General features: G+C 41.3%; 1 long non-coding RNA gene and 1 pseudogene across 1 annotated transcript in view; one reads left to right on the forward strand and one right to left on the reverse strand.

Annotated features, from left to right (window-relative positions):
• The first annotated feature begins 679 nt into the window (after positions 1-679).
• Positions 680-27239, forward strand: part of LOC134737007 (uncharacterized) — a 69971-nt gene continuing 43411 nt past the window's right edge. The window contains exon 1 of the long non-coding RNA XR_010121523.1: positions 680-774. This is a non-coding gene — a long non-coding RNA (uncharacterized lncRNA). The remainder of the gene's footprint in view (positions 775-27239) is intronic.
• On the reverse strand, positions 25839-26574 carry LOC129485261 (centromere protein U-like; annotated as a pseudogene).

Consider the following 27239-nt stretch of genomic DNA (forward strand, 5'->3'; position numbering starts at 1 on the left):
GGCCATATTAAGCCTCTTAAATGAAGAGTTAAGGAATTAGGCTTTGCCTAGATGGTGAGAAATAAGGAATAGTTCTAAGCACAGTAATGAGGTGGTTAGACTTGTATTTTAGAAAAAGGACTCTGTTGTCTCTTTGGGGGATGGAATGAAGTGGAGCAAGGCTGGGGTAGAGAAGGTAAGCAGGGGACTCTTCCAGCCATCAAGGCAAGAGATAATGAGCTCCTGAACTAAGGCAGTGGCCACATGAGGGGGATCAATGCCACGCTCGTCCACTTCCCTCCCTTCCCCTGATGCAGAAAATGCATGCCTTCCTCCCAGTGACTCTAGCTGTCAGCCCAGGATCAGACAGCTGCCTGCCTGCTCTAGGCTTGCTGCCAGGGGTCTGGCCCTTTCGCAGGGGACGGATGCGAGCATGTGAAGGGGTTGTGGGATGGGACAGAAAGAGTAGGCTTGGGAATCAGAGGGAGAGGGCTTCAAATCTCAGTTACGGACTGAACTGTGTCCCTCCGAAACCCATATGTTCAAGCTCTAACCATCAATGTGACAGTACTCAGAGGGCTTTCTGGAGGCAATTAAGGTGATATGAGGTCATGAGGGTGGGGCCCTAATCTGATAGGACTGGTATTCTAAGAGGAAGAGACACCAGAGATCTCTCTTTTTCTCTCTGTGCTTGCACCGAAGATAGGTCATGTGAGGAAGGCAGCCATTTGCAAGCCAGGAAGAGAGGACACCAACCCTGGGAACATCTGATCTTGGAGTTCAGCCTCCAGAACTGTGAGAAAATAAACTTATGTTGTTTAAGCCGCTCACTCTGTGGCATTTGGTTATGGCAGCCTAAACTGTCTAATAAGCACCGTTGCAGCTAAGTCATCTTGAACAAAGCAAACAAGCTGACTGATCCTCAGTTTCCTTATCTCTAAAGCAAATAATGGTAAAATAATAACCCTACATCATGGGGCTGTTATGAGGATCAAATGAGCTACACAGTTACCAAGTGGAGCTGATAGGAAAGCTCTTTGTAAATTGTATATATAAAACATGTTTCTTACATTTCTTCTGAACTGATGAAAGATTAAAATATTTTTAATCATAGTATTAGTTTAATTATTATACTTAACTGTATTATCTGTCTCTTGGATATATTTTAAATGTATATGATTAGCCAATAATCAAAATCTAATTGATCACAGCTGCCCCCAAAGGGTTTTCAGTTAAAATTCAGTGATGGTAACCAGTGCCAATGAAACCATTTGGGAAATTGCCATGTTTTCATAAAAAAAAAACAAAACAAAACAAAAAAAAACCTAGAGTTCCAAATATATGACGTATCCAAAATACAGCCTATATAAGAGGCTTCCTTGGAATGTTTGACATCTGTAGACACATTCTAAAACAGAAATCTGAACATCTGTTTTGTTTACAAATATTTCTTTTAAATGGAAATCTTAAGTGTGGACATAAAGATAATTATATAGACAGTATATTTGTAATTTCTACAAATAGTCCTTTTATCTTGAGACCTTGAGAATGTTTCTCAAACGTTTTTCATTGTCTCCTTCAGTAGCCTTTTTAGACATTTTTTTCCTAATTACCCTCCCTATGAAATTTTAACACCACAGATACACTGTGTATCTGTTTATATATGGTATATATGTCTACACTTTATACATAAACCATGTAACTAAGAATGAATTTTCACCTTGATGAGGATGATATTGCCATGAGAATGTGTGGCCTTAAGATGATTCATACAATAAAACATCTAATTGGTCTTCATGATACATCTGGTGGAAAATGCATTCAGTGTGAGAAATGAACACATTTCTGAGAGGGCATACCTGAACAGAAAGCAAACATGGCTGTGAGTCCCAGCTGGAGGCCACTCTGTGGTTACCATAGGAACTAGGTATGACTAGACTTAGAGGTGCCAGTCTACTGAGAAGGTATTTGCAATAAAAGCCCAAGAGTATTCTGGGAAGGAATTCACCCTGAAGGCAAAGAGCACAAGTTAGATTCAGAGATGGCGGGCCGGTTGGGGAGGTAAGTGAAGCTAAAGACAGCATGACGACTGTTATAACCATGGATTATCCCTTGTTCCATTGAACTCATGCTGAATCCAAAGGCAAAGATGCTGCAATCTAAGAGAAATAAAAGATGAAATATTCTACACTGCCCTTCCACCCATTGTTTCCACGGCATACTCGGAAACAAGGCACCAACAGAAAAGTATAAGGAACTGTGCATATACAGCTGGTGGGAGAGCTCCTATGGGTACTGCATCTAGGGTAGGGTGTGATTTGTGACCATTATCCTGATATTAGTCTCAGCTCCTCTCAGCTCTGTGGCCTAGGAGCCATAGGTCATAATCATATTACAATGGAAGTGAAAATGCTTGTTCAATAGTATCCAAACCACTTACACATTATTCAAGGCCCTTCAAGTTTCATTCATGTTGTAGCATGTGTCAGAATTTCACTCCTGTTTATGGCTGAATAATATTCCATTATATGTGCAGTTAGCCCTCTGTATTCGTGGGTTCTGCATCTATGGATTCAACCAACCTTGGATTGAAAATATTTATTAAGAAAGATGGTTACATCTGTATTGAACATGTACAAACTTCTTTCTTATTACTTCCTAAACAATACAACAACTTTTTACATTGTATTTACAATCTTTTGGGTATTATAAGTAATCTAGAGATGATGTAAAGTATACAAGAGGATATGCATGGGTTATGTGCAAATACAATATCATTTTATATAAGGGACTTGAGCATCCATGGATTTTGTTATCTGACGAGGGTCATGGAACCAATCTCCCACAAATACTAAGGGATGACTGTAGATACAACATTTTGTCAACCCTTTTATGCAGTGATAAATACTGGAGTTGCTTTCATCTTTTGGCTATTTTGAATAGTGCTGCAATGCACATGGGTATACAAATATCTCTTTGAGACTGTTTTCAATTATTTTGGGTATATATCTAGAAATGAAAATGCTGGAGCAAATGGTAATTCCAGGTTTAATTTTTGAGGAACTGCCATAACTTTTCTGATGTTACTTTTTTTTTTCCTAATTTTGAAATTGTAACCTTTTATGCTGCTGTTTTCTATGCTCCTCCTCACCCCAACTGGATTCGTGGGCAGCATCCATTAATATGGAAAGCCTCACCCTTGCTGCTTTGACACATCCCCTTCCATTTCAAGGATCTCTAAACCCCTATTTCTTTCTTGCTCATGGAACATACTACATATCTCATGCAAGTGAGCCCCAGAAACCCAGCTCTAGACGTTCTGTGGAAGCTAACACCCCAGCACCTTCAGATTGTTAAGGAGACACACTGGGGAAGTCCAATAAATGCAGCTCCAACAAAGTAGCCATCTTGCTTTCCTCTTTTGGGGAATGATGGAAAATAATTTTTGAGCTTCCCAAAGAGTAGGAAAAACTGAATTTAAAGTAGTCTTAATCTGCATTTTTGGTAATATAAGTAATTTCATCTTACATTTTTTCTTTGTTGTGATGATCTTTTAACTCATCTAGATTTGAAAATTATTTGCCCTGTTATCATTAGTAACACCCCAGAACCAGAATCTGCCTTTACTCAGGAGCATCTATTAATTAAAAATTGACATAAGCATCCGAACACGGCGGCTCACGCCTGTAATCCCAGCACTTTGGGAGGCCGAGGCGGGTGGATCACCTGAGTTAGGGAATTTGAGACCAGCCTGACCAACACAGAGAAACCCCGTCTCTACTAAAAATACAAAATTAGCAAGGCTTGGTGGCGTATGCCTGTAATCCCAGCTGCTTAGTAGGCTGAGACAGGAGACAGGAGAATCGCTTGAACCCGGGAGGTGGAAGTTGCGGTGAGCTGAGATCACGGCACTGCACTCCAGGCTGGGTAACAAGAACGAAACTCCATCTCAAAAAAAAAAAAAAAAAAAAAAATGGACATGAGTTCAGTGTCCTGTGAACTCAGCTTCAATCCCACCAAAACAGACTGAGGCAAACCAAGGAGAGATGCAGGCTTTGGGGAAGAAACTTCTGACTGTGAAAAAGAAAGCATATTTCTTAACAAACGTCATGAAGTAATGACCCAAGGCGAGGAGCACTGGTATAAAGTGTGTACTAGGGGACTTTGTAACAAATGCTGACACTGCTTTAATGCCAGCTGTAAGAATCAAAGCCTAGCACTATTTCCTCCTGGAACAATTATCTACGTTCTTTGGATTTTTAGGAGACAATTAACAAGAGAAGCAGAAGATGCTGTCCCCAAGACCCTCACAGACCTCCCCAGATAAGGGAAATGCTGAGGTTGCGGGAAGCCTCCAGTGGAGTTTCTGTCAAATCCCTTTGGTATAGCAGGAAAATCCTTTTGATGTCAACTCCCACAGGGACTTTTCTGCCCTACCCTCATAAAACTGAAGAAGTTTCTCCTACCTGCTTTCTAAGGGAGTGAATGTTTCTGTTTGCCCACTCTGAGCACCAGAATTGTGACCCTAAGTAGGAGATTGGGTTGTTCCCCACAATAATACTTCTTTCGGTCATTGATTCAGCAGTCACTTACAGACAGCCTTCTCTGTCCCAAGTTCTAAGGATAATAATGGCATAGCTAACATGTTTATTATGTGCAAGGTCTGTGTGAACCACCTTATATGCATTACCCAATTAATCCTCACAACAATGCTGATTGGTTACCATTTCCCCCATTTTATAGATGAGATCACCGAGGCTTGGTGAGTCTAAGTAGTTTGCTCAAGGTAACAGGAATCATGGCAGAGAGGATTCTAGCCTAGGTACCCATTTGGAGAGCCCATGTCTTCAACCACTTTACTAGAACAAGGACAACCCCGAGGAACTATTTAGGATACAAATTTAATAAAGTAGGATTATGCCCTGTTCCCACTCCCCTAAGGAGCTTGGTCTGTCTTAATCAGGAAGAGTCAAGGCAATGATATTTCAATACTGTCTGGGAGGGGCTCCTGTAGTGTATGTGTTATTCAAGATATACTGGGGATATCAAAAGCACAAGTAACAAGAGAAATCAATTAGTTCATCAAAATTTAACACTTTGGTGCTTCAAAGAACACTATCAAAAAGGTGAAAAGACAATCTGTAGAATGGGAGAAAAATTTTTGCAAATCATATATCTAGAACTCCTATCTAGAATGTATAAAGAACTCTTCTATAAAGAGTTCAGATAGCCCAATGATAAAAAGACAACTCAATTAAAAATAGGCAAAGGAGCTGAATCGTCATTTTTCCAAATAAGTATATAAATGGCCCAATAAGCACATAAAAAGATGCTTACCATCCTTAGCCATCAAAGAAATGTAAATCAAAACCGCAGTGAGATACCACCTCATACCCCCTAGGATGGCCATAATTAAAAAGACAGACAACTACAAGTGATAGTGAGGATGCGGAGAAATTGGAACCCACATACCCTGCTGGTGGGAATGTTTTTTGTTGTTGTTTGTTTTGTTTTGTTTTGTGTGTGTGTGTGTGAGCAACAAAGCTTTTTAGTTACCTGGGTGCAGGCAGGCTGAGTCTGAAAAGAGTCAGCGAAGGGAGATAGGGGTGGGGCTGTTTTATAGGATTTGGGTAGGTAAAGGAAAATCACAGTCAAAGGGGGTTGTTCTCTGGCAGGCAGGGGTCGGGGTCACAAGGTGCTCAGTGGGGGAGCTTTTTGAGCCAGGATGAGCCAGGAGAAGGAATTTCACAAGGTAATGTCATCAGTTAAGGCAAGGACTGGCCATTTTAACTTCTTTTGTGGTGGAATGTTATCAGTTAAGGCGGGAACAAGCCATTTAAATTTCACTTCTTTTGTGCTGGTGGGAATGTTAAATGGCACGGCCGCTCTGGAAAACAGTTTGGCAGTTCTTCAAAAGATTAAACATGGAGTTACTATATGACCCAGTTTGGGGGTACACAAAAACTTATATACAAATGTTCATAGCATATGAACATTCATATTCAAAAGCTAATATTTATATAGCCATATAGTGGAAACAATACAAATATCCACCAACTATTAAATACAATGTGTTTTATCCATAAACTAAAATATTATTTGGAAATAGAAACAAATGATGGATATGTGCTACAACATGGATGAAATTTGAAAAAAAAAGAAAAAAACATGCTAAGAAGGCAGTCACATATATTATACAATTTCATTTCTATGAAAGATCCAGAATAGGCAAATCCATAGAGACAGAAAGTAGGTTCTTGGTTGCTCAGAGTTGGGCACCATTGGGCAGAATGGAGAGTGACTGAGAATAGGTATGGTGGTTCTTTTGCGGGTAACGAAGTTGTCCTAAAATTGTGGCAATGATTGCAGAGCTCTGAATATACCAAAAGTATTGAACTGTATACTTTACACGAGAAATTGTATATGAATTATATCTCAATCAAGTCGTTTTCCTATTTAAAAAAGAGATACGTTGGTAACAAATAGGAAACCATCAGAATAAGAAGACACTAGGATTCTTTCATTTGGAAAATATACTGGGTCAAGGGTGGGATGCCAGGCCCCAGGCAGGGGGACAGAGTGATAGAGAAATGGGTCAGATGCTGCACCTGCCCTCAGGCTGGTCACAGTCCTGCTAGAGTGCAAGAGGAGTTCAGGCAACTGCAAGATCAGTCTTTGGGGAGCACAGGGTCTTAGGAGCTCCTGGGAGGCATGTAAGGTTACCTTCTGGGAGTGAAACTGGATAATAGATGCACGTAGGAGAGCAGAGGAATGCAAAATCTCCAGGAGCAGAATGGGTCCCTGATCCTAGGGTTCAGCTGGAGCTCATGTCAATGTATGGTTGTATCTAAAGCTGTGGTTCCCTACACTGATGAATTTACCATCTGGGGGAAATTTCAAAATGTCTGAAGACACTTTTCATTGTCACAGCTCAAGGGGTAGGGTGCTACTGGCATCTAGTGGGTAGAGGCTAGTGATGCTGCTCTACATTCTGCAGTGCAAAGGACAGCTCGCCAACAACAAAGTATTATCTGGTCCAAAATGTCAATAGTGCTGAGAATCAGAAACCCTGATCTAAAGCAAGTAAACATTGATCAGCAGGGAACAATCAGGTCCCACAGATAAGTTTAGAAAAGGGAGAGTCACAGAAGCCAAATTCAGAATTGTGTGCCCAGAAAAGATATGTTGAAGTCCTAACCCCCAGTACTTCTGAATGTGACCTTATTTGGAAATAGTCATTGCAGATATACTTAAGATGAAGTCATACTGGAGGAAGGTGGGCTCCAATCCAATATGATTGGTATCCTTGTAAAAATAATGCCTTGTGAAGAACCATGCAGACAGGGAGAATACCATGTAAACATGAAGGCAGACATCAGGGTGATGTGTCTAAAAGCCAAAGATTGCCAGCAAACCACCAGAAGCTAAGAGAGGGGCATGGAACAGATTCTCCCTCACAGCCCTAAGAAGGAACCAGCCCCTGGGACACCTTGATCCAGGTCTTTAGCATTCAAAACCGTTAGGCAATAAACTACTGCTGCTGCTGTTTAAGCCACCCAGTTTTTTACATTGTTATGGCAGCCCTAGAAACTAATACATCTGATACACTGTTTATGGGAGGTGACGCGTTGGCCAATGGACTTTGCCCATCCTGGGCACCATGGGCATAAGCATCATTCAGTCCTTGTGCTTTCCTTGGTTCTGTCTCCAGGCTTACCAAGTTATGATTCTCATCACCTACTCACACCAGGGTAAGAATGTTCTGACTGTTCAGCATAAGTGTGCCAATCCTAATATCTCTCAGGGCCTGAGCTTTCCAGAACATTTTTTTTTTTCAACTTTTATTTTAGATCCAGGGTGTATATGTACAGTTTTGTTACCTGGGCATATTGCAAGATGCTGAGGTTTGGGGTACAAATGATTTCATTACCCAGGTACTAGGCATAGTACCCAGTAGTTTATTTTGCAACCCTTGCTTGTCTCCCACAGTAGTCCCCAGTTTCTATTGCTGCCATTTTTTATGTCCATGATTACCCAGTGGTTAGCTTCCACCTAAAAATGAGAATGTGCAGTATTTGGTTTTCTGTTCTTGTGTTAATTCGCTTAGGATAATGGCCTCCAGCTGCCTCCATGTTGCTACAAAGACATGATTTCATTCTTTTTAATGATTGCATAGTATTCCATGGGGTATATGTACCACATTTTCTTTATCCAATCCACCATTGATGGGCACCTAGGTTGATTCCATGTCTTTGCTATTGTGAATAGTGCTGCAATGAACATGCAAGTGCATATGTCTTTTCAGCAGAATAATTTGTTTTCTTTTGGGTATATATCCAGTAATGGGATTGCTGAGTCAAATGGTAGTTCTGTTTTAAGTTCAAAGAGAAATCTTCAAGCTGCTTTTCATAGTGGGTGAACTAATTTACATTCCTATCAACAGTGTATAAGTGTTGTCATTTCTCTGTAGCCTTGCCAACATCTGTTGTATTTTGACTTTTTAATAATAACCATTCTGACTGGTGTGAAATGGTATCTCACTGTGGTTTTCATTTGCATTTCTCTAATATTAGTGAGGTGGAGAATTTTTTCATATGTTTTTTGGCTACTTGTATGTCTTCTTTTGAGAAGTGTTCATGTCTTTTGCCCATTTTAAAAATAAGATTTTTTTTTTTTTTTTTTTTTTTTTGCTTGTTGAGTTAAGTTCCTTATAGATCTTGGATGTTGGATTTTTGTCGGATGCATAGTTTGCAAATATTTTCTCCCATTCTGTAGGTTGTCTCTTTACTCTGTTGATAGTTTCTTTTGCTGTGCAGAATCTCTTTGGTTTAACTAGAGGTAAATATTTGTTTTTGTTGTAATTGCTGTTGAAGACTTAGTCATAAATTCTTTCCCAAAGCTGATGTCCAGAATAATGTTTTCTTCTAAGATTCTAAGATTTATGTCTTACATCTAAATCTTTAATCCATCCTGAGTTAATTTTTGCTTATGGTAAGAGATAGGGGTCCGGTTTCATTCTTCTGCATATGATTAGCCAGTTATCCCAGCACAATTTATTGAATAGGGAGTCCTTTCCCTATTGCTTATTTTTGTTGACATGGTCAAAGATTAGGTGGCTGTATTTCCAGGGTCTATATTCTGTTCCATTGATCTATGTGTCTGCTTTTGTATCAGTACCATGCTGTTTTGGTTACTGTAGCCTTATAGTTTGAGGTTGGGCAACCTAATGCCTCTGGCTTTGCTCTTTTTGCTTAGGATTGCTTTGGCTATTCTTTCCTGAACATTGACAAGAGAGAAGAATTTCTGTCCTCTGAGCAGAGAACTAGATAAAGCTGGCCTTACCTTAAACCAGTGATTTCCAGAGTGTACACAGCAACAGATAAGAAAGACCTTCCACTGGAGTGAAGGAGGGAACTATTAGACATTATTTAGAATGTATTTAAAATTAGAAATAAATTAAGGTTTAATAATTTTTAATGTATGGATTGACAATAGAACCTGTAAATTATGAATAAACGTTCACATACTGTGGGTGCCTGCTCCAGAACAATTTCAGTAATGATGATCAGTGGTCACTGCCTTAGACATGGCCTCAGATAATAGCACTGCCATTTCTCTGATCTACTCTTGCTTGAAATTGATTCATAAAAGACCTTGAGTGTCAGGCTAAGGGGTCTGGCCTTTATCCCATGGCTTTGAAAGCCCTCAGAAGGTTTTAAGTACAGCATAGTAATTAACGGTGTGGGTTCTACACCCAGATGAACAATTTATTAGCTCTAATATTTACTACCTTTCTGACCTTGGGCATGTTATTTAGCCCTTTTAAGGCTCTGTTACCTCATCTGTAAAACAGGATAATAAAAGTAACCACCTCCTGATGTTGCTGTAAAGATTAAAAAAGAGAACACGTTCAGAGCACCTCCTGTGGAGCTTGGCATGCCGTGAGCCATCAATAAGTGTTTGCTATGATTCTATTTTAGGATTCCACTCTCTTGGCCCTGACATCTCCATGTAAGATTCAGACCTCAAGCCACCGCATTCTAGAACTAGCTTTTCAAATATAGGTGGAAACTGCCTAAAATGCAGTATTTGAAGATGTACATTCTTTGGTTTTTAAGACCTCCTTCCTCATTACTCAGTTCTGGCCATAATGGCTTTATAAGGGGCTCAGATAACCTGCTAAGGCACATCTAGAAGGTGTAAGCGGATATATTTGGCGTTTGTCTCCAAGATTTAAATCCAGGTCTACCACACTCCAGTGTACCAACCTGTCTTTATTCTATTATGATAAGCTCTAAAACTAGTTCCTCCTCAAATGACTTTTTCAACTTCAAAATATTACTTCCTGGTTTAACATCACAGCATTGGGGCTGCACCTGTCCCCACCACTAATCAGCATTAATTGAATTTTTAAATCCAAATTAAAAATGACAGGTGGTGTTATTATGTTCTTAGCCACTCAACTTCTAGCTGGTTGTAAAATTGCATTCTTCTCCCCCTCAGAAAATCCAAATCATTTTCTCAGTTTAAGAAGGAAGTATTTGCAGGTGCTGAATTTGTCCTTGTAGCGCTAATGCTGAGTGATCCTCTGCCAAATTACATTCAAGAGCGCCATCTCCTGTCCAAAGTTTAAAAGAAAATGAACAAATAAGCAGGTGCCTAAATAGTCTTGTGCCTTTAATCAGCTGCTTAACTAGTTAACCAAGAAAATGAGCTTTTTAGAGCTAATAAGAGTTACCCAATTTGCAGACATTGGGTGTTTTTTTTTTTGTACCATGATTTTCCAGCTGCTTGCATCCCGCCTCCTTTACAGTGTGTAGCATCTGCTTATGCTGCATTGTTGGTGTACATGGTGTTGCTTAAAGGCCCCTCCTGGATGCTGAGAGGCTGGCATGTGCTAGGTCTCCCAGGTTGAAAATCTGATTCAGGATTCCAGATAGGCTTCTGGGTTTAGCTTAGGACCCAGGAATCAGGTACGTGTTCTTTATATTTAAATATTAGACAAGAAAGTTATAAGAAGTCAGGTTGAACTTTACCAATACTCTATAAAAGCAAAGAAATGATTGAAAACCAAAGCAACCTGGTCCAGAGTCAGCACATCTATGGCTATCACTCTGCCTATAAAAAAAAAAATGCAGGTACTTCTGCAATAATCAAATATATATATTTCTTATGGGAAAAGAGAAACATCCTTTCTATAAAATGCAAACTAAAAATAATTAAGACTTGTAGGGAAAATAGGATTGAGGCAGACAATTCAAAACATATGCAGCTTTGCAACCAGAACATTAACAAAGGTAATAACAATCTTAATTAAAATACCAGGACAGTTTAAAGAGTATGCTCACTCAGTGCCTAATAAATAAATTCTACAGGAAATAAAGGACTTTGCCTTAAAAAAGCCACCAGGCACGGTGGCTCACGCCTGTAATCCCAGCACTTTGAAAAGCTGAGGTGGGCAGATCTCTTGAGGTCAGGAGTTGAAGACCAGCCTGGCCAACATGGTGAAACCCCATCTCTACTGAAAATACAAAAATTAGCCAGGCGTGGTGGTGCATGCCTGTAATCTCAGCTACTCTGGAGGCTGAGGCAAGAGAATCACTTGAACCCAGGAGGCGGAGGTTGCAGTGAGCTGAGACCATGCCACTGCACTCCATCCTGGGTGACAGAGCGAGACTGTCTCAAAAAAGAAGAAGAAAAAGAAAGAAAGATTGGGTAATTTGATGAAAGACAATGTAAGAGAACTCATAGTCTTCTGAGTCATGAAAATAAGGAAAAAAACTGCACAGGATCAGGGAGAACTGAGCCATGGGCCCTCCTGAGCCAGAGATTATGGCTCGCCTAAGGTCAGAGAGACGAAGCAAATGAGAACTGTGGACCACACTGCTTCCCTCATCAGCCTGCTGCATTTAGCTCTTTGTGCCTTCCGCCTTTGTCTTCTGACATTTGCCTGTGCAAAATGCTGATTGGCTGGGAACATCACAGATGAACCAGTGTAATATCCCATTTTACTGACATTGTTCCACCATACATCAACCACATTTGAGCTAATTTATGTTAAAATCACACACAAACACACAAGTGTTATAGCAAAACAGACTGAGCGTGGGATGCTTCTCCAGCACACATCTTAACACTAACCTCCGCTAAAAGGATGAATTCTATCAGCCCTGCTTCCCTTTCCGGCCTGTCTCTCTATGCCTCAATGTCGGGTTCACACATGTCCCTGTATGCCAGACAAATGGGGTCAATCCTGGCTCTGGGCTCCAAGGCTCCTAAGATGTCCAAGGTACTGTGCTATACTAGTTAGCATGACAGTATGTATTTGACAAGGTTATTTTGGTTACAAGTGAGAGACTCCCAACTAAAACTGTCCTAAGAAAGGGAGAAAAGCTTGGTTAACCTAATAAAGAGTTCAGATGTGATGTGGCTTCAGGCTTAGCTGGAATCAGGGACAAAAATTTGGTCCTTGTGCCTCTCTCCCTCTCCCACCTCCCCCTCCCCTATAATCTGCTTCCCTTGGTGGTGGGGGGTGTCACTCTTTTTCCCAAGCCCTCACCTACAGATGGCACCTGGATTCTCCAGATTTCATAATCCTCAGAACTAGCAACCCTAGAGGAAAATGAACTTTTCTTTCCCAATTTTTGCCAAAAAGACACAAAAACCAGGAACTGTCTCATTGACATTTGTTGTACATGCTCCCCAACCTTGACCCAGTCTACTGTGGTCCAACTATGGTCTCTGATTGGCCAGTCCAGGGTATAGGCTAACCCTTGGATTCAGGGATTGATTCAGCCCCACCCAAACCACATGTACAAAGAGAGGGAGATGTCTCTCACCAAAAGGAAGACAGGTGCAGTGCCTGGAAAGGGGAACAGATCAGCTCAGACACCCATCACTCATTGTGGTCCAAGCCAGGCACCTGACAAGGAAATCTGGTTTCTGATGAATATGCTATCTGAAGGAGACTATTTATCTTGAACTTAAAAGAATAGTATCTCAACACACCATGAATTTATAAGCAGATTTACTATGGAAGTATATAAATAATTATGGACTATCTAGCAGAGGTTTAAAGTCTTCAAGCTGACCTGGCCTTCTTGTGTGTTTTGTTTAGCTCAATAGTACCATTTTGTTTTTGTTTTTGTTTTTTTAGTGTTAAAATTAGTTGCCAACATTTAGAATTCACACATTTTAGGGCTTTCCTTAAACTGGAGCCACACTGGGCTTGTTTTTCCACATGGCAGCAGTAGTTTGTGTGAAGTAACAGCTGCCCCTTTATTGAACCAGCCTCTCCTGTCTGCAATAGTACCCACTATGCCCTATGCCCCTCCAGCCTCCTTCACTCTTAGCTACCTGGAGGTGGAAGCATTTAAGTTGGCAATCTGCTCTGTGAGTTTAACTCTGGCCACACACCTCTTCAGTCAGCAGCTGGCAAGTGTTCTCTGATAAGGGAGGGCTGAGCCAGGTTCCTTCTGTCTTGCTCTGCTGTCCTAGTCTTATGATGTTTCTGGCATGTCTGAAGCTGAGTCAATGGTCAGGTACTCTATTATCAAGACATAGCTGCCTTAGCTCTACATCTTTAAAGTTAATTAACAGGTAATTTATTGAGATATTTATTCTAGCTTACTCTCGCAGCTGTAGGCGAATGAAAAGGTAAAATTTCCCTCCCCCATTACTGGAAGAACAGTCAAACGTTTGTGTCTTAGAGACCTAAGTGACCTTTGCCTTATGGGAGAATTAACAGGCTTTTGTTTTCAAAGGCCTAGTCACATAGAACCTATAGAGCCGGATTGTTCCCGAGTGGAAAGTATTCCAAGAGTTGACAAAGAGGGAAAACACTCAGAAAAGAATTACATTCTTTGAGACTTGAACAATAGAGGAGAGATGCTGGATTCATCAATGTCCATGACCTTTGCCTCACACAAAGTCCTCCAGTGGGGCAGGACACATTGTCTGTTAGGATTCTTTGTATTGCATGTGACAGAAAACACAGCCAAACAGGCTGAAGGAAGAAGAAAGACAAAAGGAGTTGGGTAATTTTTTGGTTTACGTTACTGGAAAGTCCAAGAGTAACTAACCTTCAGGTATAGGTTGATCCAGTGATCCAAAAAGATACCATGAAAACAAATTCTATCCATCTTTCAACATTGTGTTTCCCTCTGTTGGTTTCATTGTCAGGAGCCATGAAATGGCCCCCCAGCAGCTGTCTCAGACTCTACCCCGAAAAATCTAATTGGCTTCTCAGTAGAGTATGTGTCAATTACTAAGCCAACCACTAAAGTCATAAGATACAATACTCTAATTGGCCAGTCACATGTGTCTTCCCTGAAATGGGGGGAATTGGAATACTACAGTTGAGGACCAAGAGAGGACAGGGATGCTGAGCAACTACTAGAGACTCCAAATGAAACCACCTTTGCAAAAATTATAACGGTGAGAAAATTACAGCAGTTAAAAAAGATCTGATATAACCCCCACCCCACCCACCCAGAACACACACACACAACTTGCCTTTCTCTTAATCATTCCTAGGCTTAGGCTAAGCTAACTTTGGGAGACATTTAGTTTCTAGTTTAAATGATAATAGGCCCCAAAACTCAACTGCTCTTGTAAAGCTAATGAAAGGCCATCAGGCTAGGGGAAGGAGAGGAACCCAAATACTGCTGAAGTGTAGACTAGTCACAAGATATGTCCTGTGGATAACATCACTGTTGTAGATTGGCCTTTTGAGGGAGATTTTCATGTTTTTTGCATGTCTGACATCCATGGCTCCACCTGGACCTTCTAACCCCACTCCTGTGGCCCCATGCAGAAGCAACTCAGCTCAAGAATACAGCTTCAACCCCCTTGATTTCATCTCCACCGTAATCAATCAGCAGCAAGCACCCATTACCTGGCCATTCCCACCCCTTCCCCCAGACAGCCTTTAAAAAACTCCTGACCTAGGAGCCTTCAATGAGATTGATTAGTCTTTGTCTCTTGCATCACGTGGCTGGCCTCACATCAATTAAACTCTTTCTTTACTGCGATGCTGTAATGTTTATTTGTGCAGCAGGCAGGATGAACCCACCAGGCAGTTATACAAATAGATGGTTAAGGACACTGGGCACCAGGCTTAGGAATCTTGGCAAAGATCTGTATTCTTGCCTGCTGTAACAAGCATGGGCTCCACTGCTTCTGAATGGATCCAACAGGACACAGGCAAGTACTACCAAGAGCTGTACCTACCTGCAAGGAGATTTCTTTTCGAAAGACCCATAAGCCATAGGGCTCTGCACAATCATTAGGTGGGAAGGCCATGCGTGGGTGCACAGGTGCAGACACACAGGCACACACACAATGGCAGATCTGCTGTCTCACTAATGCTGGAAGATAAAGGGCCAAACCACATCTATTTGTTTTGGGATGTGATGTCTCTACCACTTAAAGAACCATAGCAGATTCATTGTCATCATAACAACTTTCTGCTTTCCTCTACTGTCTCTTTCCTGCAGCTTCTGAACAATTGTTGCTGTATTCCACTGTATTCTACACCCTCCCCTTTCATCTGTTCTAAGTCAACCCTCTCTCCACACTGTTATCAGCTGGTGTGACATTTCACTGGCCACAACCTGTCTTTGTTCTGCCAGCATCAAAGCTGTGTACTCAAGGCCATCCTGGCTGCTACAACGTAATCCTGATCTATACAGAGGAAAGAGATAGTTACCTCCCTTCAAAAAGCTTCTTGATTTATATTAGAAAGAATTGGCCCCCTGACCAACCAGAGATTTTTTTAAATAGTAAAATATATATAAGGCAAGCCCAAAATGGCCAGGCACAGTGGTTCATGCCTGTAATCCCAGCACTTTGGGAGGCTGAGGTGGGAGGATCGCTTGAGCCCAGGAGTTTGAAACCAGTTTGAAAATCTGATTCAGATTTTCAGCCTGGGCAACAAAGTGAGATCTCATCTCTGTGAAAAATTTGAAAACTTAGCCAGGCATGGTAATGCACACCTGTGGTCCCAGCTACTTGGGAGGCTGAGGTAGGAGGATTGAGATTACTTGGGGCCAGGATGTAGAGGGCTGCAGTGAGCTATGATCATGCCACTGCACTCCAGCCTGGGAGATAGATTGATACCCTATCAAAAAAAAAAAAAAAAAAGACAAGCCCTTTATTGTGGTGCTCACTGGTTTCCTCACTTAAGAACAGAATTTTTCAATCATTTTTACCTTCTGTCCTCTTTTGTTAAACATAAAAATCCCATATCTTCTTCTTCTAAGGTAAATTTAGTTTTATTTTTATTTTGAGGTAGAGTCTCACTCTGTCACCCAGGGTGGAGTGTAATGGTGCAATCTCGGCTCACTGCAACTTCAACCTCCCGGGATCAAGCAATTCTTATGCCTTAGCCCCCCCAGTAGTTGAGACTACAGGTGCCTGCCACCACACTAGGCTAGTTTTTATATTCTTAGTAGAGCCAGGGTTTCACTGTGTTAGCCAGGCTGGTCTCAAACTCCTGGACTCAAGTGATCTGCTCACCTTGACCTTCTAAAGTGCTGGGATTACAGGCATGAACAACTGCGCCCAGCCTTCTAAGGTAATTTGAAATAGTCAAACTATTTTGGCTAAAAATTAAATCAAAGCAATGATAATTTTACATCACACCCACTCCCCAAAAAGATTCTGATGAAATCTCAATGGATCAGCCCCATAGACAATTATTGCTTAGCCAGGATTAAAAATAAAAAAAAAAGCAAGAACTTCATATAGTCATATAATAGCACATAAAGGTTTGTAGAATTCACTACCTTTTTTAGTCCTTTCTGCTCTTTATTAAATTTTGCTGAGAAATGTTAAATTTGAAAAGCAAAGTGGTGACAAAGATTCTTTGCTTGGCCAAACTTTAGTCAGGCTTCTGAACTTTCTCCTAGGCCTATCTGTGTACTTTGTTGTAAAATCTCATTTTAGCAAAGAGCCCTGCTAAGTCAGTTTAGCAAGAACATCCCCGAATCATATATAACACCTTGGATATCTGACCAGATTCCTCATCCTCCACTATCTCCCAGGTGATGTCTGATTACACTGGCCTATCTTCAGCAATAATATTGTTAGATTGGTTTAGCCAGTTACATCAGAATCCTCCTTAGCACTGATGTTTCCTCTTTTAGTAATTTTCCATCCACTGACCCCCAATCTGCTCCTTGGCTATAAATTCCCACTCCATGCTGTAATTGGAGTTGAGCCCAATCTCTCTTCCCCACTGCAGCAATTCCTGTACCTATCTCCTGAATAAAATCTTCCCTACCATGCTTTAATAAGAATCATTGAATTTTTTCTTTAAGAGTGGACATTAACCAAAGTAAAGCCTCAAACTTTTTCAACTCAAGATATACACACATACATATAAACACACACACATATGTTACATTTATGTTTATATACATATACTTATGTGTGTGTATATATATTTACAATTTATTCATGCAATATCAAGTGTCTACAGTGTATCTGATACTGTTGAATCACACAAACAGCAAAAAACAGACCCCAGTCCTGTCCTCATGGAGCACAGTGTCTAGCTAGGGAGACAGACATTAGTCTCACAAAAGTGATGGAGCTGTTTGACTCCTGTTCCAACTCAAGGGAAATTACAAATTTGTTCTACTCAGGCCCCTATTGAATGGGAAATAGTTCCCCTTCTTGCCCCCCTGCACCTGTCAATGTACCAAACCCCCTGCCACCACATCACATTCTGAGGGGTAACTGAGCATGCTGGGCAACAGAAAGGGGGCATGTCCACAGGGGTTGATGAGTTTTCCATCTGTCCCTGCCTTGTCTTCTCCCCAGGGCAGGACTTGGCCTCTTTTTAACTAATCTCTTGAAGAGAAAGAAAAAAAAACCACTCACAAGCCAAGTTTACACTGGAATATTCAGTCTTGTGCTTAGACTAGCAACATTTTCTTGCTTGCTTGCTTCCAGTTGAATATCTGCAGGCTTTTCTTCTACTTCCACAGTGGGGGATGTCTGTCTAGCTGCTCCAACCCGGCAGGGAAGAAGCCTTCCTGATCCAGTATAAAGGAAGTTACAGAGCACAGGGTGGGTGAGGTGGGGAAAACACACTCAAGAATATTTGGAAATGTGATCAACAAACACAAGGGAGGCTGGCATGGTGTTTGAGACCTAATAGAGGGGGTGTTTACAGGGAACTAAGTGGAAGGGGCCCATCCTGAAGGCAAGGAGACCAGTAAGGAGATCATTAACAGTAGATCAGAGAGGGAGAACAGTAGTTAAGACTTGGATGGGGGTAGTGGCAATGTGGTGGCTGGATGGATCTGAGCTGCATTTTGTAAGTAACACTGATAGCACTTTCTGAGGGGTGAGGGAAAAGCAGGATGGAGAATAATTCCTAGATTTCCAGCGTGAGAAAGCTAGGTGGGTGGTGGTGCCATTTACTGAGATGAGGAATACACAGAGAGGACAGGATTTGGGAAGGGAGGGTTTTAAAGAGTCCTGACTTGAAATAGCAAATTGCTCTATTAGGTTTTTTTTCTTAATAGGGTCAGGAGTGGCTCTGCAGTAGCAGTATGTGCTGTTAGCGGAAAAGGCAAAGGCAGGCAAGGGTTTAAATCCTCTACCACCCACTACTTGTTTGACCACGAGCAATGTTAGTGACCTCTTGGTATAACAACTGCCTAATTTGCAGGGCTAAATGGAATATTGGAAGTGCACAGGATTCTTGGCTGGGTCTGTGGCTGCTCCTTAGCAAGTAAAATTAGCTAACACTGCCCAGGGATCCACTGGCTGCAGTTAAGAATCCTGAGAGTTTGTGAGAGTGTGGATGGGGTAGAGAGGCCCTTGGGGCAAAGGGGATGATGAGGACCAAGGTGGGAAGAAGAAAAGGCTGATAGATCCCTGGCCTAGTTTGAGGGACTGATTTTGGGCCATCCCCAACCAGGGCCAGGGGTGGAGAGTAGGGGTAGGGTGTGCCAGAGGTGATGGGGAATAGTTAGCTTGGCTGCGGAGTGGGGCAGAGGATGGGGAAGGTCGGGGCATGGAGTCAGAGGCTGAGGATACTCTGTTCACGAAGGCATCTGTGCTGCTGCTTCAAGAGCCAGGTGACCCAGTGTGACTCAAAGTTAAGGAGAGGTGTTCACACCACACCAGACCCCCACTGAAGGCTTAGGGGGCCACCAACAGAAGACAGACAGCTGCACCTGACAGAGCAGTACAATAAACCAAGGGCACCATCAGCAGGGACAGGATGGCTTCTAGGCAGCAGCCTGCAGGCAGGAGTGGAGAAGCATGAATGGACTCACACCTGAGTGCAGGTAGGCAGAAATACCTGGGGGTTACTATGAGAGCACCTGAAACTCCTCTGTGAGCAGATGGGACTCATAGCTCTCATGATGTGAGATTCAATGTTAATTCAATCATATTTTATACTCAGGCTGAGGAAGCCAGGTGACTTGAAGTGACACAGGTAAGGCTAGCAAAGGCCAACAAATAGTAAGTGTGGCTTGTGTGGCTTATGTGGCTTTCTGCCTCCTGCTTAACCCCCTTTATAATAAAAGGCCCTTCTGGTCCAGATTCCACTGTTTTGTATTTCATTAAGAACCCTCTTTACTTCACCTTATTGGCATCATTTTGCACATAGCTCAGCTCCTCCATATTGTACTAACCATAAAATGAACATACATTCTCTGTTGCCTGGCAACATAAGAAAAAGCTGATATATGAGGCTAAGAGAATAAGCAGAGATAATGATATTTACTCATCCATTCAACAAATATTTAGCCTAATATGTGCTAGGCATTGTGTTGATTCCAAAAAAAATTGTATATTTATTTCAAAATAAACTTGATAGTACAACCGATGCATCTACAAAATACATTTTTGTTTTTGTATTATGCTTTTTACTTCTTGTATGAGATTTTACTATAAGAAAAACTAGTATTTACTATGACATAAAACACACACACACAACAAAACCTCAGCAACTGCTGGCTAAACAGCGTAACATGTAGCACACTTTCCTGCTTTCATATGTCATTCACTTTTAAAAATCGTAGTTGGACAAGCTGCCCCTCAAGTGGATGATCACATGATTTGCATGCAGACATAAGCTAAGAGAAAGCAGTACCAAAAAAATCCTTGCCCTCCAAAGAGCCTATAACCTGATTGGAAAGGTAAGAGATATTCCTGAAATAACTACATTCCCCACAAAGAGACAGGCACTCAGTAGACTACCTTCATAGCCCCCTGTTAGGGAATGAAGCCATGTGACACGTTTGGTGTCACTTTCAGGCCAAGCATTTAATTGTCTATTCAAGACCTTCCAGTGCTCTCTTTTCCTCTGGCACAGCAATCAGCACCATTTGAATTGTGTCAGTGCTATCATTTTGGGCCCCTGGGTGTTTGCTGTGAGCAGAGCTCCCTCCTAATGCATGATAGATACATAGCAGGAATGAGAAAGAAACCTGTTTTTGTTTTAAGTCATTGAGTATCGGAGATTGTTTGCTAACACAGCATAACCTGGGTTATTCTGACTGAGAAACACTAACAGGGTGAAATGGCCAAATGTCTAGGGCACTTTAGAGAATAGAGGATCTTGAAGAACTGAGACCAGCAAACACAGGTATTTTTTAAGGGTGTTCCAGAAACTACAGGCTGCCAAGCTTGACTTTTGCTCTCTACAAGAATCTAGATGGAAGAGGTAAAAAGAAAGGTCTGTGGGCCTGTAGACAAGAAAGCAACAATCATAAGTAATCAGTGCAGTTCACCAAGGACAATCACAGCCAACTAATTTTCATTTGCTTTCCAGACAGGTTTTATGGCAGGGTCTTGGCAGGTAACAGATGGCGTACTCAAATTAGGATGACATTAAAAGAAAGTTGTATAAAGGGACTATATACAAAGATGAACATGATGTACAAAAATTACAAGGAGTAGTACCGAATCTTGGGCTTAGTAACAGTGGGGATGTTGCTACCTCTGAGCATGAAGGGGTGGGGGCAGCCTGAACCCTGGATCTAGCAGCGTGCAAACAGAGGGACTAAATGCAGAGACACTTGCCCAGCCAGAAGTGACCCCGCATTAAGGGAATTTGGAGATATCCTAAATTCCGAACTCCTCCTTCTCTTTCCTTCCAAACTCCTTTGTCTCCATTGAGCAAACTCAACTGAAAATTCAACCAGAGGGCCAAAAAGCCATTGATGTAATCCATGCGGTCAGCTCCTGGGGCACAGAGCAGGGTGGACAGGGTGGAGAGCAGGTCTGCAGGGGCCAATAGAAGATTTCCGGCTGAAGACTATTATGGAAATCAAATATTCTAAATGTATCTGGACACAAGTGAGGTATTTGACAAGGAATGTCAGGAATTCCTTGAGGAAAAATTGAAGAAATTCATGCCAGATACACATATCTGGTTGAACAAAGCACATGTCATTGACGTGATATAAAGCTGCTTATAGAAAGTAAAGTACCGCGAGGTCAGGAGATCGAGACCACGGTGAAACCCCGTCTCTACTAAAAATACAAAAAATTAGCCGGGCGTGGTGGCGGGCGCCTGTAGTCCCAGCTACTTGGAGAGGCTGAGGCAGGAGAATGGCGTGAACCCGGGAGGCGGAGCTTGCAGTGAGCCGAGATCGCACCACTGCACTCCAGCCTGGGCGACAGAGCAAGACTCCGTCTCAAAAAAAAAAAAAAAAAAAAAAAAAAAGAAAGTACAGACTTGTAGAAATAAAAAATAAGATTTATTATTGTTTTTATTATTGTACTATAACGAAAAGGTGCTAAATAAGAAAGCAATATTGGTCACAGTCTCATTTGTGCTCCAATGGCACATTGCATTCATTCCTTGGAGTGGGTGGTGGACAATGGAGTTTCACTGCTTCAGCTTGCACCTCCATCTCACCTCTGGCAATAGCACCTTCATATTTTCCAGGGAACTTAACCCCAATCCTTGTGTTTCAGATGCAGTCAATTGCCATACCGCATCTCCTAATCCCCAACTCCAAAGGATGGACACTGGAATGAGTCAGGCCAACATTCCCACAGCCACTAGCCAGAAAGATGTTATCTTGCCCATGGGTTACAGTATTGGAAAGATGCAAGTCTGGAGCAATGGACAGCCATCTTCCCCAGCTCAGCAGGAGAAGCCATCTATGATAAGAGAGTTCATGATCCTCACAAGAAGTAAGGAAAAAAAATCTATTGAAGAAAAATAATTCTAATAATATTGTCTGAGTTCCTGGATCAAACTTACTGATGTTAATCCCCTCTAAATTTCTCAGTTATATGAGCCACTCTATTCACTTTTTCACTTTTGCTAGCTTGAGTTAGATTTCTTTTGTTCACAACAGAGATGTCTAATTAAGCTACCTGTATTATACCTCTTCCAATATTAACCTCACAGTGCCATCAAAATTTATTAAAATACATTTTAACCCAAATAAAGGCTAGAATAGTAATAACAGCAGCTACCATTGTTGAGTGCTCAGTAAATGTTCATGAGATAAATGATTGTCACCAAAGTAAATGAAAGCCTTGTCAAACAACAGGGTAAGGCCCAGCTGAGGCCACATAGTCTCGGATCCTTCTCTAGGAATTTCAGTGCTTGCCTGCCCCCACCCTCATATAACATCTGCACTACTGGAGAAGCCACAGAAGGAAAGGAGGGCCGTGGTCAGTGTTGTCCCTTCCTTGCTCCATTGCTTTCCCCTTGCTCAAGCTGTGATTTTAGGCCTTCTCTTGGGTCACATGCAGGGAGAAACAAGATTTGAAGAAAAGAACAAGGCCTTCCATACATAATATTGTAATCCAGCTTTAGATCCCTGTAGGTAGCAGATGCCAAAGTACTAGCTCTTTCTTTCATGGAATACTTTTTGTGGGTTTCTCAGAGACCCGCTACCTGAGGCTCCTTTACTATACCATCCACAGCTGTGAGTGATGCAGCTGCTCCCATCCTCAAGCCCCTGATCCTTTGATACGTTCCAGGAAGCTTCTCTGTAGTGGCATGAGGTCCCTGGGTTGGATCCCTCAAGCTGATTAATGTCCCATGGAGGCTATGGCCCTTGCCCGGCTATCAGCACAATCCACCTAATTCACTCTGTAGTCCTCTCTCCTTGTTCTGACATCAGAGTCATCTCCAGCCAGGCTCACCTCTTGGCTTCTCCAGGCATGAGTCAGGCATCAGCTTCTGTACTGTATAAACTCATGAAGCTTCCCTTACTTGTCTGAAATTGGAGGAAGGGCACTACCCTCCTCTCCTCTATGGGCAGGGGAAGGAAATCACACAGCACTCCAACAACTCTTCTCAAAGAAATCTCCACTCCCCAGCTCTCTTTCTCTCAGCCCCTACTTTCTCTCACAAATGGTCAGAATAGTGGGATAAGGCTCATAATCATGTTGGAGATTTCCAGTTGGCAAGGCCTGCCTAGATGGCCAAATTCCTTTCTTTAGAACTGTACCATCCAATATGGCAGCCACTAGCTACATAAATATGGCTAATGAGCTTTTGAAGTATGGCTGATCCAAACCGGGATTGTACTAAGTGTAACAGACACAACAGCTTTCAAAGACTTTGTATAAATAAAATAATGTAAAATATCTTATTAATATTTTTTATATTCACTAGTTGAAATAATATCTTTGACATATTGGAATAACAAAATATCTCAAAAATTGATTTCATCTCTTTTTATAAAATAAGATGTGGCTACTAGAAAATTTTAAACTACATACATGGCTTACATTATATTTCTATAGGCGCTGCCTTAAAATGTATGGGCACTTGGCTTTAAGGCCTGGACCAAAACTCAAAGAGTCTGTTACATGATATTTGTAAATCCCTTAGCCCGCTGCCTGGCACACATTAAGCATGCAATCATTAGGATAAAGGAGGGACTGGAGGTGGGAGAAGAGGAGGAGAGGTTGTTGTTATTTTTGTGGTAGTAGATGATGTTGTTACTGGTATTATTCACCTCTGTTTACCCATCTGTAAAATAAGAATAGTAATTGCTGTTCCACTGACTTCACAAGATTGAGGGTAGTTTGAGGGAAATAAAAGCTCTTTAAAGTGTAAACAGCTGCATAGACAGCGGTTGTCCCAGTACTAATAATCATGGTGGCCACTGTAACATCCTGGCTCCTGGCGGTAACCGGACCTTAGCTCAGCTGCTCTGGCCGGCTGGCCTGGGGCCCAGCAGCTTTTTTAATTTGCATGAAAACCTGCATAATGGGTCTGCCGCCAGGTGGCAGTGAAAGCCACGCTGCGGTCCCGCTAGGTCCCCTGAAGTGCAGTCCCACCTTGTTCAGGAAAACAAGTTAGTTCCCTGAGGACTCCCGGGTGAAGCACTTTTTGCTGCTAGGCACTGTGAGGAATACAAAACTTGTAAGGCACGGTCCAGCTCTTCAGGAGCTGCAGTGTGTTAAACAAAAGTGATCCAGGCTGTTGTTTTGGAGTGAGCTCCTGCGCTAGGCCCAACAGACCAGACCAAATCAAAGTGGAGTCACTCGTAGTAAATGCCACATGATCAAACTGAAACTTTAAGGAAGCAACAGATCCCAAAACAGACCTTTTTTTTTTTTCCCCTGAAAACAGGGGATTCCAATCTACCCAAATCAGCAAAATAAGAAAGTCCCCTCTGCTTTAATCCTTACAGAAGGGTAGCCTGAAGTAACCTGATGTAAACCGATCGGCTTTTCGAAAGTCTTTGATTCTGTTTCTTCATCCCCACCTCACAAAACCCACTCTTCTGCCATTGCCCAGTGGGAACTCTTATTCTATCTTGTTGAATGGAGGCTGCCCCAATTCAATCACGAATAAAAGCCAATTAGTTCTATACATTTGTGGTAATGTCTTTTGACAAGTGTAACAAAGGAAATTGACCCCCAAACAACCCATCCAATAGAGGAGATCCTAGCTAGATCAGAGGGAGGACGGCCACTGTGGGAGCCTTTGGGAGGCTGTGGGAACAGGAGGAACTCCCTGAGATGTGACATTTGAGCTGGAGTTTTATGAAGGACATCTTCACTTGGTTGAGAAGAGTAGAGGAGGTTACAGGAAGAGGAATAAGCAAATGCAAAATACACATGGCCCATTTGGGAAAAGGTATGGGCATTTGGACATGAATGATGAGGGGGTTGAAGCAGATGAAATTAAGAGAAATGAAACCCAGAATCCTCATAAACCATCAACTAGTAAGGTGTCAACAGGTGCTTCTGCTGACACTGACTGGGATAATGGCATTGAAGATGCTTATATTTTAGAAGCTACTGAAGATGCTGAATTAGCTGAAGCTGCAGAGAACAGTCTTCTCAGTTACAACAGTGAAATGGATGAAATTGCTGATAAACTAATCACGGAAGTACTATACAAGTACCTAACTCACTATGGACACTTATGTCACCAGGCTATAATTTGCCTGATGTCTGTGAGATTTGATAACAAATATATTGTCATTAAACCTGTTTACATAAACTAAGTTTTATCACTTTGTTTTCCAATTTTTTCTTTCTATAAACCAGTTTTACCGAAAATTAGCTTTGGTGTACTTAAATTCAGTAGAAATCTCCTTCTTAATCAAAATTAGTTTATGTTCACATCAAGTTAATTTTATGTTTATTAAAACTCTTATATCTGGGGCTGATTAAGATACGACGTCAACAGTTTAAAATTTATTACTCAAGATATTAGCCAGAAAAGATGATCATGGCCTTTAAAACTATTTGAAAACCAGATGCCATTTAACATTGTTCACAGTCATTTAATTTGAATGACAAATATTAGGTTCTGATAACTAGGCCATACTTATTTGCAAAAAAAAATTATTTATAAAAGTATAGTTTCAGAAGGTAACAGTAGCATGAAACTAACATTTCTAAAGGCACATTTTAGTAGGCTGCGCTTCTTTCTGGTCAAGGAGCTTCTCTAATTGATGGTTGATATTTTGCAGGTGATTTTCAGCTCCCAAAATTGTTAAAATAACAGAGCTGGAAGGCTGGATGAATTATACGTTTCCTTTATGTTTGGTTCTTTCTCCTGAACATCTGAATAATCTTGATAAAGCCATTTTAAATTAGATAAGAAATAAGCTGCATTCCTAAGGGAAGACTTTCTCTCCTTAAGTTTATCACATTTTGTTTGTAGTTGTTTCAGCTGTGGCTCTAACGGAAGCAGTTCATCCTAAACTTCAATCAAATGTTGCCTTTTCTTTTCAATATCTGAAATCATCTTAGCATTCTTCCTTTTCAAATTTTTCAACATCTGGACTTCTTTAAACATTTTGATGGGTTCTTTTTAGTGTTAAAATAAAATGTGTTGATGGCTTTCTTACAAATTTTAGATTCTATTCTTTGTTTATACTCTAGGAGGATTTTCTCAAATGTGGGCAAAACAATATTCAACTCCATGATGTTACTGGTTTTCTTATAGACACCAAATATGCACAATGTTGGAATCATCTGAGTCAATGGCTTTACTTCTTGATTTCTTCCTTTTGTCATAAGACATCTTTCCTTTTTCTGAGTTTTCAATTAAATTTCTGTTGCCAAGGTCTCTTTCTCAACAGAGGGCTGGGCACTAAGAGGTCCTATCTTTTTAGAAGTGCCATTAATTCATTCCTTTTTATGGCTAAGTAGTATTCCATGGTGTATATATATATATATATATACCACAGTTTCTTTATCTGCTCTTTGATTGATGGGCTGGTTCCACGTTTTTTCAGTTGTGAATTGTGCTGCTATAAACATGCATGTGCAAGTATCTTTTTCGTAAAATGACTTCTTTTCCTCTGGGTAAATAACCAGTAGTGGTGGGATTGCTGGACAAATGGTAGTTCTAGTTCTTTAAGGAATCTCCACACTGTTTTCCATAGTGGCTGTACTAGTTTACATGCCCACCAGCAGTGTAGAAGTGTTCCCTGTTCACTGCATCCATGCCAATATCTAACATTTTTAAATTTTTTTTTATTATGGCCATTCTTGCAGGAGTAAGGTGGTATCACATTGTGGTTTTGATTTGCATTTCCCTGATCATTAGTGATGTTGAGCACTTCATGTTTGTCGCCCATTTGTATATCTTCTTTTGAGAATTGTCTATTCATGTCCTTAGCCTACTTTTTGATGGAATTGTTATTTTCTTACTGATCTGAGTTCGTTGTAGATTCTGGATATTAGTCCTTTGTCAGATGTATAGATTGTGAAGATTTTCTCCCACTCTTTGGGTCATCTGTTTACTCTGCTGACTCTTCCTTTTGCTGTGAAAAAGCTCTTTAGTTTAA

Source organism: Symphalangus syndactylus, chromosome 6 (assembly GCF_028878055.3).
Source record: "Symphalangus syndactylus isolate Jambi chromosome 6, NHGRI_mSymSyn1-v2.1_pri, whole genome shotgun sequence".
NCBI classification, from domain to species: domain Eukaryota; kingdom Metazoa; phylum Chordata; class Mammalia; order Primates; family Hylobatidae; genus Symphalangus; species Symphalangus syndactylus.